We start from the raw sequence: 13,219 nt of genomic DNA, 5'->3' as shown, positions 1-13,219 counted from the left end.
ATATTTATAAATAGAATTTTAAATAATTAGACGGATAATTGAAAAAAAGATAATTAAATCAGACATATTTTGATAGAAGTATTATATAATTTTATAGATTATATTAGAAAGTTTTATAGAATTTTTATAATATTACAAAATATATATTTTTTTGCAATATTTAATTATTGCTCAGTGTATTCGTTTTGTGTCAAGTAAAAGTTATATACCAAGTAGAGGATCGGTTCATAAACATAATAAAATGGTCCACAAACTACTTCATTATGGTAATATCTATAATGCAATACTCTTGTTGCGAACCCATTTGATCAACGCTGCCAACAAACGTCAATGTACGATGCTATTTAACTAGATCTACCATGTCGTTCTAGCGATAAACAAATTAATTAGTCGTAAAGCCACTCTTAACTAGCTTAGATGCGCATACCAGTTTAAAGTATTTATATGACACGATATGCATTAATATCGAAATATATATATATATACAATTATATTTTTAAATTTAAACTTTCTAATCGCGTACAATCAATTTATTTCTTTAAATATTATCCGATGCTTTTTTAAACGCGTCTATTTTAATTTATTTGTATATAACAATTTTTAAAATGCAACAAAAGTAATTGTTTTCGCTGTATCGGTGTTATTGAAACGAATCAATTAGTGCGTGCAGTCGCATTTTTGCCAAACGCTGCTTAATCGATTGACCTTTTATTAGCGCGATTTGCATTTTTCGATCGCGTAAATTTCTCGAAATTTTGTACCGCGTGATTGTAGCGTGCGTTTGTTTGTGGGACGATGCGCGACAGACAGAGAAAGAAAGGAAGAAAAAAAGAAATTGTCCCGTCAGTGAATGTAATGAAAGTAAATGGAAGACGGGATGAGGAAAGCGACGCAGCAGTTAGCCCGGTGCAGTATGTGGGCCAGACAACAATAATTGTTCAGCGTTTCCTGGTATATATTATACCTCATCTAATTGATAGAGAGAAGCCGCCGCACTAATTCAGACGTTGTCATCGTGCTATCTTTAGCGAGGACTCTGCGTACTCATCGGGTGTGTGTTTTCGTATGAAAGTACCCCCGGAAGCTTTCGCTCTGCGTTTAATTACAATTGTAGTCATCCATCTCATTAGAACAAAGTAGTGCTTATAATTGCAAATATTTCGAGACGGTTAATAATCTTTTTTAATTATGTATTATTTAGATATCATTTCGATTAACATTCAGATTGAATGTAATAAAGAAATTGATTTTACTAGAAAAATCTTAATATATAGAATCAGTAAAACTTTTATTTTCATGGAAATATTGATTACAAATATTATACTATAGAACTTTATAAAGTAGAGATATCTGCGTTATTAATGTATTATAAAATCATCATCATCGATGCATCCTTGATTACCTCGCCAAGGGTTTCATTGAAAATTCTTTTCGGTGTCAAGGATTTCTTGGTGTTAAATGATTATGGATAAGTAACATCGATCAGTTGCGTGTCGACAAGTAGTATTTCTATTGCTCGAACATGACATCACTTACGACGATCAATCTCTGTTATCGAGCCTCTGTCGCAAGGATCACGCCGTCGATGTAGAAAACTTCGTTATCCTTTTATTTATGAGAGAACTTAGTCATCCTTATTAGCATTTCGCATTTTTTACGCGATTTTCTAGGATCGCAATGTCCAACGAAAGTCAATTTACATTCGCGTCGGAATCTAATAAGAGATTCTTTCCTCTGGTAAAATTTCTCTCAAGTGAATCTTGCTGGTTCGCACTTTATACGTATTAATAACGTAGATAAAAAATGAATCTTCTTATAATTGTGATTCGTATCGTCATGAAATTATCGTAATGTTATTGCTATGTTGTCGCTATCGGAAGCGACAAGTATTCCTTTTCGCGACATACATACAAAATTCGCAGCGACTCTCGGCAAACAGCGTCGTCGAATTCGATAGCGTGGCCGATCTAGGCGCGAGCCGCACCCGAAACTTGGTCTGTTCTAATCTGTCATGTGCCGTTGTTCGGTAAATAGAAAATCCTGTCTGCAATGTTCGCATAACGGTATATAACGGCGATCGTGGCGGGCCGGCTCGTCGTAATCGCGTCGCGACGCCCGCTGTGGCTTACCCGATACTCCGGGCGCGAGTACCTCCGCGTATTCAATCGACGGTCGTACGTGACGATGATACGTAGGTTGTGTGTTACGTCGGCGTATTGATGTAGCCGGCATTACATGCATCGTGTGTTCCTGTATGTACCTATCTCGACGCGCGACGATGCGCGCTGAATGCCAATCGTCGCGCGAAACGGTTCGATACGCGCGGATTATGTGCGCGAATTTCTTCCCGCTACGTCGAGCATTGACGTTGAGATCGAAGACAGATGCCCAGATGGCCGTCTTCGTTTCCTGATGATACCTGAGGAATTTACGAGCTGGAAAGTCTCTCTATGAAAGTCTCTTAATGCCTTGATGAAGATATTTGGTGATAGAAAAATTTGTGTCAGAGAAAAAATGTGAGGAAAGTACGGTTGAATTGAGAAATACACGATGGAAACGCTCTTGCATTTCTGAATATACGTTTCTTTTTTATTTCAAAAATTTCTTATTCAAAAATTATTGAAAATAATTATTTGAAAATAATTATTGATTATATTTTTGATTGTACAATCGCGTATAATCAATTTTTTACGATAAAGTTTGCAGAATTTTTTGATTTCATTGACAATGATATGAAATGAGCTAAGCCTTTATAATTCGATGCATCCTTGAATTTGGGCGTGTCCATTCTCTCAAAGTTGCTGCGAAGTTCAGACCTGACTTCCATCCCTCTTAAATGTCCAATCGTCGGTGACTTTTTTTTAAATCTCTAGTTTTTTAGGGGCCGCCGGATATAAAGGGCCGACTGAAGATGTAGAACCATCTACCTTTGTTCGTGAAGTTAATTACTGCTCGTTCTTCGTGCAGCTTTTATAATTACTTGCAAAACTTGTTAACATAAATTTATAATTCATAACAAATTGTATTATTATATTTTTATTTTATTATATATATATATATATATATATATATATATATAGTTTAATATTTAAACTAATTATAAAGTATTTAATATAATTAGATAGAAATGAACTTAATACTTAATATAGACATCTATTTCTAATCATATTTTCAAAAATACTTTTTATCGTGAGATATATTACAAATTTATCAGTACAATTAAAATTTTAGTTATTTTATATAAGCTCTAAAAGAACAAAAATGTTTGTTTGCAAGTTATTAAATTTTTAAATAATTCTTTTTATATCTATATCATATTGGAGTTTCTAATCAAATTTCTCGACTGTGAAACGGAAATTTTGTCATATCTTTAAATAGCGAGAACACACCTTTTGCGGTGAACCAAAAGAAATACCGCAAAGGACAATATCAGTGATTATTACGCGATTGATTAAAAATGAAAATAAAATTGTATTTTACGTTGCTTTATCGAAAACAATTTTTCACGAAAGAAGAAATATGCAGTCTACACTTCTTACATTTATGAATATGTCAATTCTTTAAATAATCCGATTAATCATATTTAATGAAAAGTTTTTAAGTAGTAAATTATTCGATCCTTTAAAAATGAGAGAATTGAATCAATTGTGAGACTGGATATACTGTTTTTAAAAAAGTTTTTTTATTTTTATATAAATATCTTAAAATAAGTTATATAAATATCTTAAATTATAATTAGTTTTTATAAAAATAAAAATATTGCTACTAAATGAATTTAAAAATATTCAATCTTGAGAGCTTTTTGAATAAAACGATAAAGGAGGAATAGTATCCAAATTATTTAAATAATAATAAGAAAAATATAAGTGAGGTTTTTGGCTTGAAACTATAAAAAATTTTATGTGTGTAATAATTAATTTGATAATAAATAATAATAATTCTTGCTTTTAATACAAATTTATTTTATCTAAAAACAATTATTATAAGCGAGGTTTTATAGTCTCTTAATGTGTTATTAAAATATAAGACAATATTTTTAGCATCTGATTTGCTAATTCCATGACTACGCGTAAATTTTTGTCAACCGGCTAACCTATGGCGAACCACACACTAAAGTCCAGACAGGATACGAAGGATTGAACCTCGTTAGTCCCTAATCGCCAAATCGGAGCTGGTACTTTTGGCATCCCATGACACTCGTATTATTATCTTATCTGGTTAGATCGATTCAAATTTTAATGGTTAATGTTTACATTTTTTAAATAATTTGATAAAAATCCAGCGTTAATAATAGCAAAGATTTGAAAGAAATAGACAAAGAATTGGAAATTTTAAAATTCAAAATTTAAAGAAAACGTGATAGTGAAAGTGTATAAAATTTTTAAATATTTCCCTGTTAAGAAAATTAATAATGAATAAAAGATATTATCATATTAAATTGATTTTAACAATTTGATTTATGCTTGTTTAAGAATATATCATTTAGCTTTTTATTAATTAAATACGTTATATATATATAGTATAGAACAAGTAATAAATATTTTTTAATATTACTTTATAAACGATTAAAAAGTTAATGGAGAAGAATAGTATTAATTCTTCTATTGAAAAAGAAAGAAAAACGTTATAGAGGAAAAGAAAGCAGAAGGGATCCAGAGTTTTCAATTGTCCAATTTATAAATCGATTTCTATCAATTGGAGATTTATAAAGGATTATATTTTGACAATGACTCGATCGTACAATATTTATTAGCCATTAGTTTCTGTTTTCATGGAATTTTATTTTTATAAAGTCGTAAGAAGGTCAAAAATGTCTAAGGAGAATAATCATGAAGGGATAAGGAGAGGGAAGTAGGACGGGTGACTATGTGGTCCGGCAGTCTGGTCAGTCGATTATGGGGCCGAAACGAGCGCCGGAGCGTCTTCCAACCAGTTTTGGGCAATGTCTTCGCTCGTAGCTGTAAAGACGAGGATGGAGAGTTTTGACAGGATTTTGAGGGAAGTATACTGTTTATACGAAACTGAGAAAGAGAGAGTTGAGAAAAACAACGATTGAGGAGGAGAATTGTCGGAGGAAAGGTATTCGACCAAAAGAACGAAGAGACACGGAAAAAGAGAAACAGGATTAGACATGGAGAATGAAAGCGTATTTGAAAGTGAAGAAAGCGTAAATAAATTTAAGTGAAGATTGATGAAAATGTTGAAAAAAATACTTTAAAAATAAAAAAATGAGTAAAACGCGAAAAGGAAAAGAAACGATTAAATAATAAGAAGAAAGACAGAAGAATATAGGAGAGGAATATATGGAGATATTATTAGAAAAATCTTATTAAATGTGACAAAGAAAAATAAGCAAAAAATGATAAAAAATATCTATTGATATCTATTGAACAAAGATAAAAATACACAAGAATAAGAGAAATAAAGTATAAAGTCTAAGAAGAAGGTACATTAAGGAGGAGAGATGTGAATAACATGTGGTAAGAATATAAGAAGGGAAAAAATGATGAAAAAATATATGTTTAAAGAAAGAGAAAAATATGCACACAGAGAAATATGCATGAACAAAATGCGAGGAAATCAAAGAACAAAATATACAAACATATATCTTATTTTTTTAATAGATTGCACAAGGTGATGATATAGATAATAGAAGTCAACCTAAAAAAATATAACTAACCGAGGTAGAAAATCTCTAGACCAAGATAAAGATGGAAGCGAGAAATGGAGGAGACACCAAAAAGGAACCACCTTGACATCGCTAAAGAGGAAAAAGAATAGCGTCGTGCCGAAGAAGATGAACAGCATCACGAAGAAAAATAAGAAAAAAAAAAAGAAGAAGAGAGCTAGTGGAGGCGGTCGTCGAGTTTGAGTTTCGGTTTCGTTCGTTTCGCGCCTGCTCCGCGAGCTGAACAGGAGCTGAAGAGTGAACCTGTTCAGCGACGAGAGATGAGATGGTAGATGGAAAGAGATGGAATGAGAGTAGGAATGACAGAGATCGACGGTACGACACAACCGCGAGTGCGTCAGCGGTGAGAACGAGAGAGAAAGAGAGAAAGAGAGAGATAAGTTTCTTCATGAGAGTGGAGCAGAGCAAAACGGGGAGAGAATAAGAGAGAGGGAGAGAGAGAGAGAGAGAGAGAAAGTGACAAAGAGGGAGAGAGGAAGGAAGAGAGAGATAGAAGCAGAAGAGAAGGAGAAAGGAAGGAGGGTAGGAATGAGGGTGGGAGGGAGGTAGGGAGAGAGAATAATTTTTCGCGCGAGAAACAGACAGAGAGATCAACGCGGGAATGTGATAGAACAGGCGAGAGAGACGGAGAGAGTGTAGCAGAAAGAGAAAAAGAGAGAGAGGAGAATAGACTTGAGGCGCTCTGCTCCCAATAGTGACTCTCGCCCTCGGTCAGTCGTGTTCGAACCGCGGAGCCGCGAGCATCGTCTCTCTTGCTTCGCCAAGGGAGACTTCGGTGTTTATCACTTCGTATGTCTAGACTAAACCAGCACGTGCGGGACGACGGGAAGAGGAAGAAAAAAGTGAGGGTGAATTGGTACGTCAAGGAAGTTTAATCTAAAAAGGTGGCACCTTGATGATTGAGGATTCCGCTTAAAAAAAGGTTTGCATGAAGTAAAGCGAAAAGTGGAATTGACCAAATTTTTGTATTGCGCGAATATAAGAGCCGAAGAAAATAACAGCGGTCCTAGGAAAATAACATTCTAAACGTTGTTAGGGAAAAGCGCAATCGGTCGGTCGTTCAGCTAGTCATCGCGAGGATCGACGAATTGGCACGTGGGAGAAGCTTGCTCTGGAAGCTATCAATCAATGCGAAGGGAGCAGGTCGCAGTGGGATGATTATTCGCTGCAAGATTGCTCGAGAGAATTGTTCGCGTTAAGAATAGAGAGGTAACATATATCGTAAACGCGGCACAATTTAAAACGAAAATTTTTCGAGTTTATTGATCGACTACAGGAAAAATGAGATAAGTTGTCGCCTTTTCTTTTCGATGTGGAGGAGCGCAAAGAAATTTTCTAGGAATCATAATTTTCGCACTAATATTAGCATATAGAGATCAGCACGATTGATCAAGTAATTGTGAACAGTAGCATTTACCTTGTAGATCAACATTTAGACCATCAATTGTGAAATTTGCTTGTCAATGACATTTAATAATCGTTGCAAAAAACATTAGTTTGTATTATCGTTAAGTTTCAATTATATCAATAGTCATTAATTACCATCATTCTTCCAACCGTGTCGGACTAAACTTTCTGATTGTCAGTCTGACATTCGGTCCTCGTGATACTTGAGGAAATAAGACTCGTGAAGCATCCTGATAATAAACATCCCGAAAATCGGTTTAGCTTTACTTAACATCGATTTTCCGATTTGGAAGGAGCGATTCCGAAGAACCGGAGAGCCACAATAATCCCAGCATGATTCGTCAAATGCCGTGCACACCGAGATAAGACAATCCGCGCAAAACAGAGAGGCTGGCATCAGCGTGGCGGCGACGACGGCGACGACGTAGACGACGAAGACGACGACGAAGACGACGGCGACGACGACGACGACAACGACGACGACGACGACGACGACGACGACGACGACGACGACGGTGGCAGCTGCGACGGATGTCGGGTGTGGGAGGACAGTGGTGAGGGGACAAAGGATCAATGGATCTGTAATGCGTGCAAAGTCCGATCGACGTGCACGACGACACGGATACCTAGATACTGCAGATCTGGTCGCAGACGGCGAGGGAGGCGAAAGAGAGGTCGGCGGAGATCCGGCCCAGAGTGGTGGGATAAAGACGAATGAGTATTTTTCGAGATTATCTCTTTGAGGGAAACGTCGGAGCAAACTCTCTCTCGGTGATATTAACGACGACATCAATCTCGTAAAGCGCGAAGCAGTGCATTTTAAGATACGTACGATTAATGATCGAATGTGAAGAAAGCGGAAGGGACAATAGCGTGATAGAATCGGTTCCTCCAAATTGTATTCAGATATAAAAGTGAGGCAAATTTCGCAGCGACGAGGAGGAAGAAACGAACAGGACGCAGCACACAGCACGCAGCGTGTGTGTATGTATGTGTGTATGTGTATGTATCGTCACAGCGTCGAGGAAGCAGCAAAACGTCGACGGAGGACGCGAAGCTATTGCTATTTTAGAGCCCGCCAAATATCTTGCCAAGGTGGTACCGCGTTGACTGTATGTGTTCCTCTTTCTCCCAGTTTCTCTTTCGTGCTTCCCACGAGTGTTCTTCTCTCTCTTTCTCCTTCTCTTTCTCTCTCTCTCTCTCTCTCTCTCTCTTCTCTCTTCCCGGCTGATTCTCCCTCATGAACGAGCGGCCGATTCTGCGCCGATGACGCATGACACCAACCAAAAGCACTGCGACCTGTGACAGGTAGGAGTTGCATTTCTCTTTTTTTTTCTTTCTCATTCTCTCGCGACTTTGATCGCGTGGTGACCGTAAGAGCAATGACTCGTGATGCTCGACAATGGGGGTTGCGATGGGTTCGGGGATGCTCTTTCGAAGGGTTGATCGAGACCGTGAGGAACTAACGCATTCCGCGGTTGACTTACATCCGGGGCGAATTACTCGTTACCCCTTAGGCTACGGTAACATGAGAGAAAGAAGGATGTAATTCGATATTGCATCAATACTTTTAATTAGTAATCATTGTATCTAATTCAATCTTATTATATTTTGCTTTTGTAAGTGTTTGCAAAAAATTACGTAAAAAATGTAAAGCTATAAACATATATTTATTATATATCTCTTCTCTCACATTTATGCAATTGTATAACGTTAAAATGGATTTAATTCGATAAAGCATACTAACTTTTTCTTTCTAATTTTGTATCTCAATCAATCGCTGAAAGTAACATGTCTGATACCGCGTACGTTTCGGAACAAACTTCGAGTATGGATGCTAATTCCGACGTATATCGAGATTATTTTTACACGTGTTTCGCATACTGCGTCATTGGTGTCTCTCAACATAACATCGCAAATTCTCTTTCTCATATATTAAATATTTTTTACAATAAGGGAAGCACATTTACGTCGGGAATTATTATTTATGATAATTAGATGAAAAACTTTGTATTATTATATACTCGAAACGCGATTTTAAACAATAATTCGAAGCAGCTGCTATCTCTTGAAAATTTCTCATCGATCATCGATATCTACGTTGGCGATATTCCCGTCATTCTGTCACAATGATGCATCGAAACGTAATATTTTTTAATAATATTAGCCATCTTTAATAATAACGTCAGCAATGGGTCAATAACTTATCATAAAATGTACATACGAATTAATCTATTCCAACTTTTGTTTTTTTATTTTCATAATATTTTAGATAAACTAATAATATCTGTTCAAAAATATACGTTTCTAATAAATTGTGTTAAATTAATCTATTAAATTATGAAAGTGAATAAATAGCAATGACTAAGAAATAAAGTGTACAAAAGAAAATAAAAGTAGATAATAAAAGTATGCGGTAAATATTGCGAGAAATACGATTGATAAAATATTGATTGATAAAAATTTATTAAATTTATTAAATTTGTCAACTCGCGCGTGTTAATTAATCAGACTTATCGCGATTGAAAATGCTTTTTATTTTCGATACGTACAGAGTGAAATATCTTGGCTATTGATACGACGACTCATATTTGCATCATGGTTTATTTTATCGGCTAGTCAAGCTCGGTCCTCAGAAATTCGTGTTTTCTGTCGCGCATGGCTATGGCGCATGGACCGGACGTCGCTTGCCATATCTCCCACTTGGGCTGAATTATACACGAGGGGGATAAAATTCGAGATTGCGCGATGCGACGCGACACGCTCGCTCGAGGGACCTTCGAAAATTCTCAGGAACGTGATCTGTCGTCCTGATGAGCGCCGATTAACGAATAAAATTATACGTGCACCTCGATCGATTGAATAAATACGAAAGGCAATAAGAAAGCCTGTTCTCTCGGTTCATTTATACGAAATATCTTATTATTTGCGACGATCTGATAAGGGGAATCGCTTTGGCGAATTTGTAAGTGGATTAAAAGAGCAAAATGAAGGCTAAAATATGATCTAAAGATTTTTTTTTATCTCGAAGCTTTATGGAATTATTATTTAGAAATCTCGATTATGACTACTTTAGATGAGGAAGAACGAACTAATGACATTCCACGAATCCCACGGTGAGAAGCAACAAAAACTTGGCTTCAACTTTGTATAATTGACACTGATTGCGAAAGAGAAACGTTCACTTTTCAGTTTCCTTCTTGCGGGTTTTCTCCGCTCGATGATTTTGATGAAAGAAATCCATCCACGAGAGGATACATCAAAATAATTTATAAGCTTTCTTCGGATCAACTTTATAATTTAATATTTTCATCTGTATAAGATTATTGTATTAAACGTGCACATCCATTAGATTATAAACATTCTAATATTTACTTACTATAGTTAATTTAAATTATGCATAAACTCTAACATGAAATTCAATTTAAATTGTGAATAAAACATGTATAAACACATTAATATGATAAAAAATGCAATAATGAATGCAATAATATAACATTTAAATATCTCTTAAAAATAATCGAAATGTCGAGTTCGGTATTTCCAGAACGTGAAATAATTATCGAGTGGTGAACGCGATTTGACGAATTTTTTCCCTGGTCCAAGTATCGAGTGTGATTGATGGATATACATAATCATAGTCATGTAGCAAAGTAATAACTCGGATCATTATGCTGTCACTTGCCACAGATATACGATTTGCATAGTCACGCGACGCGAAATGCGAGCATTTCAATGATCGACGCAAATTTCACGAGTGCTTCGATTATAAATTTAGATGTTTAACTTGCTCGCTCGTCGAGTAACAAGTTTGGTTTAGTTTTAAAAATATTCTACACCGATATATTTACGCGTATATTATTTATTATTAGAAAACAACGAACGCGCTGTATATAAATCTCATCAAAGGTTTATACGAGTAAATTTTAAAGCTCCTTTCATACGTGAAATTTATGATCATGATTATGCAAGCACCGAGTGCGTTTTTGATATTAAAATATACATATATGCTAAAGACATATATATGTATACATAAGCTAAATGTTATGTATATATTTTTAATATCATTTTATCACGCTACATTCTAGAAGTTTATTTTGATATTACACATTTTGTACGCACTTGTATATAAAACATATTAGTATATACCTCTATTTTGCTCTAGAATAGGTATCCACTAATTGGAATAATAACCTTAATCTCCCACGCAATTTTTATCATATCCGAGAAACTTACGAAACGCCATGCTTTATGTACATCTCTTTACTTATCTTACTCGTAATATCATGCTTGAGTAGCGCGTTAGAGTCCAGACGTTAGCTAAGCAAATATTAGTCGTAGAAACAAATAGATATTAACTACATTATGCTAACGGATTAATGCGCCCGCGAAAATGCGTCGCTAATTATGTCTCTAAGTTTTATAGATAATATAATATATAGTTTTATAAAACGGATTCTCAGAAATAAGTAAATCTGTCAAAATTGCAAAAACGGAATTTTGCATCATAATATTTTCACACTGTGCTGATATAATATTTTCCAATATATTTTCAACAATGATAAAAATGCTATATTATATTTTTTATTCTTCTTAATTTATCGTATTATTTTTTTATATTTTCGAAACTGCTGAAATGTGTGCTGTATTTTATTGCGATTATGTCTTTGATTATTATTGCGACATTTTGATATTAAGATCAGCATGTTAAATAAATAATTAATGAGATTAAAATATCGCAGTAATTATGGTCCGAATGACGTAAATTGATTTTGACTTAATTTTATTTTCATCTCTTATCGGATTGATAGCAATTCTGCAGTCGCAGTATATTTCACGAATCAGTTTCTACCGTGAAAATCCATCGTTTTGATTTGTCGGTGGCACGGAAAAAAATGACATGACTGTACACTTTCGCTTTCATTAAATTAATGTGTTGTAATTTTATAAATACACATTTTATAAATACACTCTCACATTAAACCGGTTATCGATATCGCCCGCATGCTGCGTTTATTATCATTCGCGTCCCGGTCCGAGCAACCTTTGAATAATTCTAATTCCAAGAATACGCGCGTGATTATGTCGATACTCAATTGCTGAGTGCATTTTCGTACATACAATACATATATTTTCTCTTTACGCAAGCGCGAAGCTTTAATCTGAACACGAAGGTTATCTATCGCGCTCCGATTCTGTCCGAGAAACATCAAAGAGTCAAGCTGATACTTTTACTATCGCTAAAGGCGGGGATAAAACATATCTATCAAATATTTGGAGGCGATTTATAAAGCGGCATTGATACGATTTGATCTTTTTCCTTCTTAAAATATTTCATATTTAAAAATATAAAAGTAGGCATAAAAAAAGAGTAAGCGTAAGAGAGTTACTTCTTATAAAATATGTATATACACATGACGTAAATGAGTTAACTGTACAAGAATAATCAGATGATTATCAAATAAATAATGAAAGGATTGGTTGAAATGATTACATAAGAGGAAGTGATAATACAAGCGGATTTACAGAGCAAGGTTTAATATCCTCTATACGGCCTGGCACACACAGGAAGACACGCGGTCACGATCTGCAGTCGGAGTCCTCTGCAGAGGAGAGTCGACACGCCTCGTGCCCATTACACGATCCATCGATCGTGATAAAATAACGAATTGCCAATATCGAAGCCGAATTCGCTCAGTCGTTTGCTCTTCGTATAAGAACAGCTGATGGGCGGTGATTTTGCTTTGATGCCCGCTCGCTTATCGATTGACGGATTCGAGCCATGCAACCTGTCCTTCATTATCCAAGTTATGATCAAATGAAATAATTCGATTGAGTCATGTAATCCTTTACCTTGTTTCTGCTTTTATGCTAATAAAATTTCACAATTTGCGCTTTTAAATGTATTGTAAATTATTTGCATAATAATTGTGAATCTCGATAAATATGTTTCGCGTTTTTTATCTGATCACAGAGCATCTCTTGAGCGAATTTCTCGAAATATTTGGTGTTGAGATAATTTCGTTTTAAACTAGACTGCTACAACCAGTTACGAGACCAACTTAAACTATACGGAGCTATATAAAACTAAATTGACTCCTTGCCAAGACAAAAAAGAAGAAT

General features: G+C 35.1%; 1 protein-coding gene across 9 annotated transcripts in view; it reads left to right on the top strand.

The window, feature by feature from the left end:
• The window catches only part of LOC105259426 (solute carrier organic anion transporter family member 3A1), a 93,833-nt gene that overhangs the window by 21,240 nt on the left and 59,374 nt on the right, over positions 1–13,219 (top strand). The window contains exons 1-2 of one of the 9 annotated variants that reach the window (XM_025412167.1): positions 6,186–6,545; positions 6,726–8,404. The exons of 1 other annotated variant lie outside the window; for it this stretch is intronic. The gene's annotated coding sequence lies outside the window, so the exon portion shown is untranslated. Of the gene's footprint in view, positions 1–6,185; positions 8,405–13,219 lie in introns of those variants that run through there. 7 more of the 9 variants (XM_025412168.1, XM_025412165.1, XM_025412164.1 and 4 more) reach the window with 7 other exon arrangements.

The sequence above is a fragment of the Camponotus floridanus genome, unplaced genomic scaffold (genome assembly GCF_003227725.1).
Source record: "Camponotus floridanus strain SB8 unplaced genomic scaffold, Cflo_v7.5 scaffold48, whole genome shotgun sequence".
Classification (NCBI taxonomy): domain Eukaryota; kingdom Metazoa; phylum Arthropoda; class Insecta; order Hymenoptera; family Formicidae; genus Camponotus; species Camponotus floridanus.
The sequence above is the reverse complement of the archived record's forward strand: the minus strand, read 5'-3'. Positions and strand labels throughout refer to the sequence as shown.